Source organism: Crocodylus porosus, unplaced genomic scaffold (assembly GCF_001723895.1).
Source record: "Crocodylus porosus isolate Cpor-Errol unplaced genomic scaffold, CroPor_comp1, whole genome shotgun sequence".
NCBI lineage: Eukaryota > Metazoa > Chordata > Crocodylia > Crocodylidae > Crocodylus > Crocodylus porosus.
This window is the reverse complement of record NW_017728911.1, coordinates 41,877,592-41,887,624: the sequence shown is the minus strand read 5'-3', so window position 1 is coordinate 41,887,624 and position 10,033 is coordinate 41,877,592. Positions and strand designations below refer to the sequence as shown.

The 10,033-nt window shown below is 51.6% G+C and overlaps 1 protein-coding gene across 1 annotated transcript in view; it reads left to right on the top strand.

Annotated features, from left to right (window-relative positions):
- MAP1A (microtubule associated protein 1A) overlaps positions 1-10,033 on the top strand; it is a 61,162-nt gene that overhangs the window by 601 nt on the left and 50,528 nt on the right. The gene's annotated exons all lie outside the window — the stretch shown is intronic.

Sequence of the window (10,033 nt, the reverse complement as noted above, 5' to 3'; positions counted from 1 at the left end):
TTACACACACATTTTTTTTTTTTTTTAATGCAGCAAGGTAAGTAACTGCTCTATTTTATTTGTTCCCTCCCCACTTGGCACATATGCTCCAGCACAGCCTTTTATGTATATTGCTTATTCTCAAACCTCCTTATAAGGGAGTAATAATTGTAGCCCTTAGCTGCTCCTTTATTGAGAGTCTCAAGCAGTAACCGCCTTGATGGGGAGGGCTCAAGAGGACTCATTAAATATGTGTGACTTCTGATTCCTAGCTTTCCTGAAGGGAAGGGTGATGCTAGGTGCTTTGTATTAAATGCCATTCATGTCTTTTGAACTGGTGCTTTACTCCCATGCACGTGGAGTCAGCCTCTGTTCCCGGGCTGGCTTGGGCAACACAGCTGAATTTATCACAATTTATATTGAAGGTTCCAGCTGTCTTGGACAAGATCCCAACTGTTGCAGTGAGTGGTAAATGCCAGACTTTCCTATATGCACACGTGTTACACCCAGGCAGACTATCGATACATGCAGGCTTGAAGGGAGCTGCTGCTTTCAGTGCCCCCACACAAGGAACTAGGAAGCGGCAATCTGGCTTTCTTCTCTGGATTGACCTCTTGAGTAGTCCCAGGGTCTCAGCTAGTCTGTTATTTGTTCCTGCCTCTGAAGTGGGGGTAGTAGGTGCGACCCGTCCCTTGTAAAGCAGTCTGGAGCGAGAGCTGGTAACTTCTTCCCACTTTTGAGCAAATAATCATGTAACTGCAGGTGTAAAGGATGCTCTGCATTCTCATGTCTGTTGGGAAGGGAAGTGGCAGTGTGTGTGGCAAGGCAAAAGTAAGGCAGTAGGCATGCAGCTTGGCATAGACTCAGAACTTTAGGTCAGTGATCTAAAGACCAGGTCCAACTCAAACCATTTAAAAAGGGAAATTTTAATCATCTTAAAGTCCTGTCCTGTACAACTCTTGTCCTCCTGTGGAGCAGCTGTGGTCTGGTGACCACTACATGGTGTCTGAGGCAGGGTGATCACCAGACAGCTGTCACATGCAGCAGGTGCACTGTGCATGAAGGCCCTCACACCTCCCATCCTCTTGCCAGTGCCCAGTATGCTTCCCTCTTCCCTGGGGAAGGCCCCTTGGCAGCTGCCCTCTCTACTAGCAGGCATGCAACCCCTTGGCTTGCCCAGGTGTGTGGCTCTGACCATCTTTACCTCTGCAAAGTGGTAATGAGGATCAGCAAAGTAACATTCCCCAAGTAATAAGAAGCTGCAGCTAGTGGGTGCCAAGTCCATCTAGCCCTAAATGTGCCTCAATGCGCACATGTCCCCAGGTGCCTGCACACAGGTGCTGGAAAAGATAGGAGCAAATTTCTGCATCTGCTTCCCCTTCACAAGGGCTCCTGTGCTACCTGTCTGAAAGGAAAGACGGTGTGATCCTGCCAGCATCTGCTCCCCCTTCACAAGGGTTCTTGTGCTAACTGTCCAAAAAGGATGATGGGGTGATCCCACTGCACTGTTGGAGTCTGGAGACATTGATCTCTGGAACCTCACCCAGATCCTTTAGGACAGTGTTTCTCAACCCGTAGGTCACAACCCAAAAGTGTGTTGCCAGAATATATCAAAAGAGTTGCAAACAAACTTTTAAAATAGATTCCCCTGTAAAGGAGAAAAACCTGGGAAACCATGGCTTTCCCTTGCAGGCTGGCAGAGTTCTCGCTGGCAGAGTAACGGGCTGCTTCGCCCTCCCCGCCACGATGCCCCACACACGAGAGGGCTGGGGTGGGGAGCAGCGGGTCAGGAGTGAGGGGCACTGGGTTAGGACTGGCCACTGCTGTTTACAAATGGGTCCTGGTACAAGAAAAGTTGAGAACTGCTGCTTTATGATACCAAGATGCCCAATGTCCTTTTTTCTGGTTGTTTTCAATGGGCATTGTGTATCTAAGTACTTTGGGAATCAGGATCTCTGCCGTATCAAAAGACCTGGGATCCGGCTTTTCCGTCTTCCTCCCCAGTGCTATCTATTACTGAAGTGGGGAGTCATCACACTTGTGCACCGCACTTTGGGAATAGCCCTGCAGCGAGGTGCTGGAATCCGGTGTCTTCTCCCTGCACCAAGAATGTAGGTGCCTCTGGAGGAATGTGAGGTCAGCTGCCTGTAAACCAGCGATTCCTGGGAGCTGACCATGCCTGTACCAGAGACCCAGCTTAATATTGCCTCCAGACTTACTCTGGTTCAGGCTGCTATCTCGGGATGTTTAAACTTGGCACAAGCCAGCAGAACTCCAGAAGCTAGAGAGACCAGAAGATGAAGTGGAGTTGTAGACATCTCTCCAGTTTAGATGTTCAGATGCAGAAGCCTGAAACAAACTCTTTGCAAGCTAGAGGTCGTTCAGGGACCACAGAATCCCTTTGTAGTGTGGTGCTGGGCTCTCTCTGCTTCCTCTATCCATGTGGAAGCTGAGGAAGAATGGGTCATGCCAAGAGCCAGCCTGGGATTCTGCCTACCTTTCCACATGAGAATGATGGGGCTCATCTAGATGATGCTGAGGCCCATGAGTCATGTGATCAGCCAGGGACTGAACACAGAGGATGCATGTTCTTCTTGCTTAGTCCATTTGCTACAACCTGTTTGAAGGACCACAGCTTTCCCATCACCTCCTCCAGAGATGAGAAACATGGTCCATGAAGCATTAGAGTATATTCAGGCTAGACATCAGGAGTCGCTACTTCACAGTCAGGGCGGCTAGGATCTGGAACCAACTTCCAAGGGAAGTGGTGCTTGTTCCTACCCTGGGGGTCTTCAAAAGGAGGCTAGATAATCACCTTGCCAGGGTCGTTTGACCCCAGTACTCTTTCCTCCCATGGCAGGGGGTCGGACTTGATGATCTGCGTGGGTCGCTTCCAACCCTACAAACTATGAAACTATGAAGGGTGTGGACACAAGTGAACAGGGAACTGTTGTTCACCAAGTGTCAGAATATTAGAACAAGGGGCCACACACTGAAATGAGTAGGTGACCGTTTAAAACTAACAAGGAAGTACTTTCCCCCCCCCCCTTTCTTTAACTCAGTGCATAGTTAATTTGTGGAATTCACTGCCACAGGAGATGGTGGAGGCAGAGAGTACAGACAGGTTCAATATGGGACTAGATAAATTCATAGATGATGGATCCATTTATGGCTATTGACCAGAATGCTTGGAGACCTTGCCTCTGGCATCTCTACACTAGTACTGGTGGGTGCCAGGGAGGGTACTGAATAGGGGAGAGATCGCTCTAGATGGCTCCAGTTCAGTGCTCTCTCTCTCTAGCATCCACTCCCACCACTGCTGGGGTTGGGATACTGGGCTAAAGGGGCCCCTGGTCTGACCCAGTGGCTCTGGTTCTGTTCTTGACAAAAGCACTTCACTTGCAGCTAGTTCTGAGCATTGTACATTTTCCAACATGTTGCTTCCAGACTAAAATGCTGACAAGCTGCCATAATGGCCCAGTCCGTTGACTACTGGAGCCACAGAGTCGTGAGTTAGATGCAGTACAGTGGCAGAAAACTAGAATGTGGGTGCCCCAGGGTAACTTCCCAGATCATCAGCCCTCGGCACAAAGCTGCTGCAAGTGGAGCTGCTGCACACAGCACCTGGAGTTTGGCTGTTGTGACTTCCTCAATCATTTTTGTCAGAGGTAGCAGTAAAGGCTACTGGCCATGAGAATGAATTGCCCAGGGAGGAATCTGATGCAGTAGGCTGCTGCCTGTGATGGCTCCTACCCCTCTTTGCCAGTTGATCTCTGAGGTGAGGCCCTGGTGTCCAAGTAACAGAGCTACTGACTGCGCTGCCCAAGTAAGAGGCAGCAGACCCTCCACCTCTTGCAATTCTCACTGTCCTGAAAACCCTGCAGTTTGGGTTGCAGGTCAAGCTATGCCACAACTGCAGCCTTATTGCATGAAGGCACTGGATAGAGGCCACATCTTCACGCTCCTACCAGGAACCCCTTTGGCCACTCCCGGTAGTCACTGGGAGGCGCTGCTAACCTGCGTGCACGGCCTGGCTGATCCTCCTCTGCTCGAAGTGGCAATGGTCAACTCACCCTTTTTGCAGCAGGACAGGGAGCTGCAAGATGCTCCCCTCATCCTGTGGCACTTATCTGAGCCTTCCTGGATGAGCTGGCCTGGGCTTTGCTGGCACTCGGTGTTGGTGTCATCCATGCAGTAGGGATGTTAAAAGCCTGACAGTGTGTTCTGAACCTGAGAGTAGAACAGCTTCTGTATGAAGGATCCTGTAAAAATGAAGCAGTGTGGATAGGAGAGAGAGAGCTGATGCACTGGGACAATGACACCTCTTTCCATTTATGGAGCCTGCAGAGCTTCATCTTGTTTTGCCTCTTTGCAAACCTGGATAACTGGCTGCCATCAGTGTGTGGTGTCTAAATATCATTCACCTTTACCAGTCAGGAATCTTCCTTTCCCCACCCCCTTCTCAAACGCATACACACATCATTCCTGATGTAAGAGCTTGGCCCCAATTGTCTGCATCTCTGCCTCTTCCAGATGAGACTTCTGCTCTTTTTGTAGGCCTGCAGAAAGAAGCAGCAGCAAAGCTCCACCTTGAATAAGAGTCAGGATCAGGTTTTCTAGTAAATGTCTCTCTTTCATTGCTCTGGCACCCAGAGGACCCAGGCAGGATTGGGCCCCACTGTTCTGAGCATTTACAGTTGCATGGAAAGGCTTAGTCCAGCACCTGCACTCCTACTTGCATCTAGTAGAAGCAGTCGGGTCATATTCTGGAAAAGAGTAGCATTGGGAGTGGGTGCTGCCCTGAGATTCACCTGTCTACCACAGGGCAGAACTGGTCCGAAGTCTGACCATTGTTAAGACCTTGTTGTGGGAAGAACTTTCTCCTCATAAGCAAAATGATTAAAGAGACTTTAGAAAATGTTCTGTGCATCCCAGGCAAAGTCTCCTGTAACCAAAGGCTGGGGAAGTTCAGAAAAACCCATGCAATCTGTGGGCCATCTCTTGCAGGTCCAGCTTGCCTGGAAATGGCAGAGACTGCTGTGCTGAGCCTTGGCTTCCTCCTTCCTGATGACGTCTCTGCTGCCCCCACACTCTGACCTTGGAGTCGTTCCCCTTTGTCCATCTGTGAAGTGAAAGGATTTGTGTTGGTTTAGTGTCCCTCCCCATCCCCCACCCCAGCACTTTAAAATGCTTTGTAAACTATAGAATTAGTACTTCTCATATCTACTGCATTAGTCAATAGTTTGCAGTGAACATGGGGGCCCCCTGAGTACTGTATAGGCCTGCAGTAAGACTGCAGCATTTGTTCAGGATGAGGTGACCTTGGGTTAAACCAATAAGTTGTAGGGAACAATAGGATCATAGTGATGTGAGCCTGGTTTTTGCATTGGCTGTGTGTACATGCTTCCCTAGAATAAGCAGCAGATTGGTAACTGTCTAGTCTCTGTGCTAGAGAAGTACAAAGGACGAAGTCTGTACTGAACTTACTTGGTCAGATGCTTGTGTGGTGCAGGGAGGAAGGTCTGTCTCTAGCCAGACAGTCTGGGATCAGTGGTGAAGTGTGATGTTGGAGATAGAAATGCCATTCCCATGTGCAGATCAGCAGTTCCAGGCACCTGCACTGCAGAGCTAGTGCCAGCCACTGCAAGACTGTCCTCTGGCTGCCTCTTGCAGTGGGATGTTGCCTGTTACTGTGGCTGCAAAGGATTTGTCCCCTTGGTTCTGGAGGAACTGGTGCTCTAGCTTCACGTCCGATCACGATGGGAGAAGCGATGCAGGAGGAGACTTGTTCGGAGGCCTATGCACAGTATGTGGGAATATCTGGGTCTTTCCAGCAGGACTTTGGGAAGGTTGCAACAGGGGCCAGGGTTGGAGAAAGAATTGCTTCTGTCACCTGAGACAACAGCTCCCAGCTATTAAGCATCTCCTCCCCAGTGACTTGCCTGAGCTGGGACTTGGTGCTGCCTAACCGAGCTGGGCACTCAAATTTTATCTTGCAGGTCCTTGTGTTCCCCTCCCTTCCCTTCCCATGTGGGAGGAGCATGCAGGGGTGGAGCAGAGCAGAGCAGACCAGGTAGTGTCCCTGCAGCAAGTCCTCAGAGGTTGAATCTCTTGTGATTTTTGTGGTGGGTCAGGTTTCCCTGAGGAAGGCACAGGGGGACATCAACATGGCCATACTGCCCCGCTGCAGCTTGAGCTGAGGTCTTGCCTGTACTGGGAAGCCTTTCCAGGTGCAGCTATTTTGGTACAAGTCTGTGTGAAAGTGCCCCTTCGATCCAGCCCGTGCCCCTGGAAGGGGACTGGCTGCTAAACCAAGGAAGCCGTATGCAGCCTGGTAACTGTGGGATCTCTGGCAGTTGCACCTGGCCTAGCCAGTGCTGCTTTCTGTGTGCCTCTTCGCAGCACCTTTGTCCTTTGGTCCAGCAGCAGTGTCTGTCACTCCAGGCCAGATGGGGAGATGTGCTTCTGCCCCCCAGCAATGGGGCTGTTGACAGGCTCCTCTTGCTTATCTAAGAGGTGGTGCTGCTAGCACAGGTAGCTTTAGGCATGGCCCAAAGCACTGCCTCTGCTGCAGCCTCGGAGGCACCATGGACTGCCCTAGCCGTGGAGGACAGGGAAGGAAGGGGCAGTCCAGTGCAGAGGGGATGGTTGTAGGTTCATCTGTCACAGTGTCTCCAACTTTTCCTACTTTCTCCTTGCCCAGAAGATAAGCAGCCCTGCTGTGTGGTTGGAAGTCTTGCCCTGTGCCCAGTGAGCTGCTGGCAGTGGCTCCACCTGCCCAGCCCTTCCTAGGAGAGATCCCGGCTCTCGGCTGGCACCTGCCTGTCCCAGCAGAGAGCCAGTTCTGCTGCCCAGGGTGGGGTGTCAGCCCAGGGTGGGATGCAAGCAGCAACCTCCTGTGAAGGACCTTCTGCTTCCCAGGAAGTCTCCTGTACAGCCAGGTATCAAACCAGAACAAACTTGCTGGTCCTGGTGCTGGTTAGTGCAGGCTGAGCGTGTGCACCCCCCAACCCAGTTACAGCAGCGGGGTTGAGCATCCTTCACCTAACATAGCACAGCACAGCATGGGGCTGAAGCCTGGGGCTGTGAAGCAGACCTGTTGTCGTGGTCGTGGAGTGTCCTTCACCTCAATGGCAGGTGCAGGACCAAGAACTGGGGGGGCCAGGGAGCAGTGGCACCAGAGGCTGGGGAGGGAAGGAGAGGTTAGTATGCAGGGCAGGGTGGTGCTGGCATCTTTGCGCTCAGTGTTGCTGAGTGAATGAGGCTGCAAGGACTTGTGCTGACAGAGGCATTCTGTGCTGGGCCCAGCAGCCTGGAGGTTGCTGCAGTGACACTCGGCTACAACAGACAGCTGGGCTGCAGGGTCTGGCAGAGGCAAAAGTATGAGCCTGTAAGGGGACCAGTGGGCACAGGGGCCAGGGATAGAGGGAGAGGGGCAGTGGGGTCTGTTGCTAGCAGATGAAAGAGAGTCGGGTAACCTGCATAAACACCAGAGCAGAGCTTTGCCTTGAACATCCAACCTGTTGCAGGGCAACCATGCAGGTAGAGCAGCAGCAGCCTGTGGAGGAGACCAGCCTCCCTGCTGACAATGGCACAGAATAGTTTGGGTGTGACTTGGGTCATGCTGACCCATGGTGGCCCAGGGACGCTCAACACCAAAGGAGAAGAAATTAGTGTCTCTGAACAGGACAGTAACTTTGGGGCATAGTGTCCACATCTGAGGACAGACTAGTGATCCAGGCTGACTTGGATAAACTTAGTAAGTGGGCGGATACTAACCTGATGATTTTCAATACTGATAAATGTAAGGCACTCCACCTTGGGGGGCAGGAGGGGACCTGCAGCATACTTATAAGCTTGGCAGTGCTATGCTTGCTAGCACCACGGCTGAAAAAGTCCTGACCCCCAAGTCTGACCACAAGATGAACATGAGCCACCAATGCAATGTCACAGCTGGTAAAACAAACAAAACCCTGGCTTACATCCATAGATGCTTCTCAAGTAAATCCCAGGATGTCATCCTCCTGCTTTACTCAGCCTTGGTGAGGCCACAGCTGGAGTACTGCGTCCAGTTCTGGGCTCCACAATTCAAGAAGGAAGTGGAGAGGCTACAGAGAGTCCAGAGGAGAGACACGCGCATGATCAGGGGGCAAGAGACTAGGCCTTATGAAGAGAGGCTGAGAGTCACGGGACTCTTCAGTCTGGAAAAGCGCAGGCTCAGGGGGACCTGGTGGCTGCCTATAAGTACATCAGGATCTGGGAGAAGGGGCACTCTGGTGAACAGACCAAGGAAAAATAAGGACCAACAGTCATAAGCTTGTACAAGACCATTTCAGGGTGGACATGAGAAAAAATGTCTTTATGGTCCAAGCCCCCAAGACCTGGAATAGACTTCCTCCAGAAGTGGTGGAGGCACCTACTCTGGACTCATTCAGGAAACGCTTGGAAGTTTATCTTGCTGGGATCCTTTGACCCTAGCTGTCTTCCTGCCCCTGGGGCAGGGGGCTGGACTCGATGATCTTCAAGGTCCCTTCCAGCCCTAATGTCTATGAAACCTATGAGATGGGAGCAGGGACACTGCTGACCAGTTCCCAGTGGAAGGCACCTGCCATGCAGGGGGAGTGCGACAGTGGAGCACAGCGCTCTGAGAGCTTGTCTGTGCAGGGGCCTTGGGACAGTTCTGGCAGGTCCACTAAGGGTCTGAGGCAATAAGTAAAAGGTAAAGCATACAAACCTTATGGAAGAGGAATGGCGAGCTGGTCTGTCCTCATGGTCCAGGGCCCTGGAGCAGCTTGGGGCGGCAGTTTTGACAATAAGCATCTTGGTGCTAAGAGGCTCAGATTTCAGGAGCTGGTGTGCTGTGACCCTGAGACCTATCTAGGGATTTGCCTGGAGTGGTGGTACGTCAAGACTTCGTGAGGGCTGTGGAAGAGCCAGGGGCCATGATGCACGGTGCTGCTCGTGATGCAGGGAGAAGTGTGGGAGAGAAGCCAGATCCAAAGATCCAAATTCCATGTTGGAACTGGGCTCTGGAAATCCAGGAAGGGACCAGGGCTGGAGCAATGGTTATAATTGGCCCTGGCTTTGCGGGCAGTGAACATGTGTGCACCCATCCTGGAAAGGCTGTGTTTTTCCAGCCCATGCCAGCCTGACACCCCCTCTGCTTATGCACTGGAGACTAGACCCTGGAACAGCAGGGCCAAAGGGCAAAGCTGTGCTGAGCCTGCCCCCCATCAGGGCGGATGGGCTGCAGCCTCCTTCAGTTCCACTTGCTGCTGCAGGAGAGGGAGAGCCAGCGTTACTCCCTGTCTCTGACATAAGCCTCCACCAAGTTTAACTTCCAAGTGCAGTTGCATCAAGACAACTTCCTGCTACAAGTGCTGGAGTGGCCAGCTAGGGGCTGTGCTCTTTCTGACCTGCTGCTCACAAACGGGGGACAAATTGGTGGGGAATGTAGTACTGCATGGCAACCCATGGGCAAGAACTACTACTGTTCTCAGGGCACTATTCCACTCACAACTGGGTCTGTCTGTTGGGTGCCCTCCCTCAGTCACTGGAACACCAGTGAGCAGGGAAAAAGTGGAAAATCTCAATTTAAACACTGACAAGTCTGCAAGTCAGAAAACTAAAACACAAAAAGGAAGCTTATAAGAAGTGGAAACTTGGACAAAGAAATAGAGAGGAGTATAAGAGTATTGCTTGGACATGCAGGGATGAAGTCAGGAAGGCCAAAGCACAATTGGAATTGCAGCTAGCAATGGATGTGAAGGGTAACAAGAAGGGTTTCTATAAGTATGCCAGCAACAAACGGAGAATCAGAGAAAGTGGGGGTCCCTCACTGAATGGGGGAGGCAACCTTGTTTCATAGTTTCTATGGCCGGAAGGGACCTGAGCAGATCATCTAGTCCGACTCCCCGCCGTGGCAGGAAAGATTACTGGGGTCAAACGATCCCAGCAAGGTGTTCATCTAACCTCCTCTTAAACACCCCCAGGGTAGGAGCCAGCACCACTTCTCTTGGAAGCTGGTTCCAGACCCTAGCTGCCCTGACCGTGA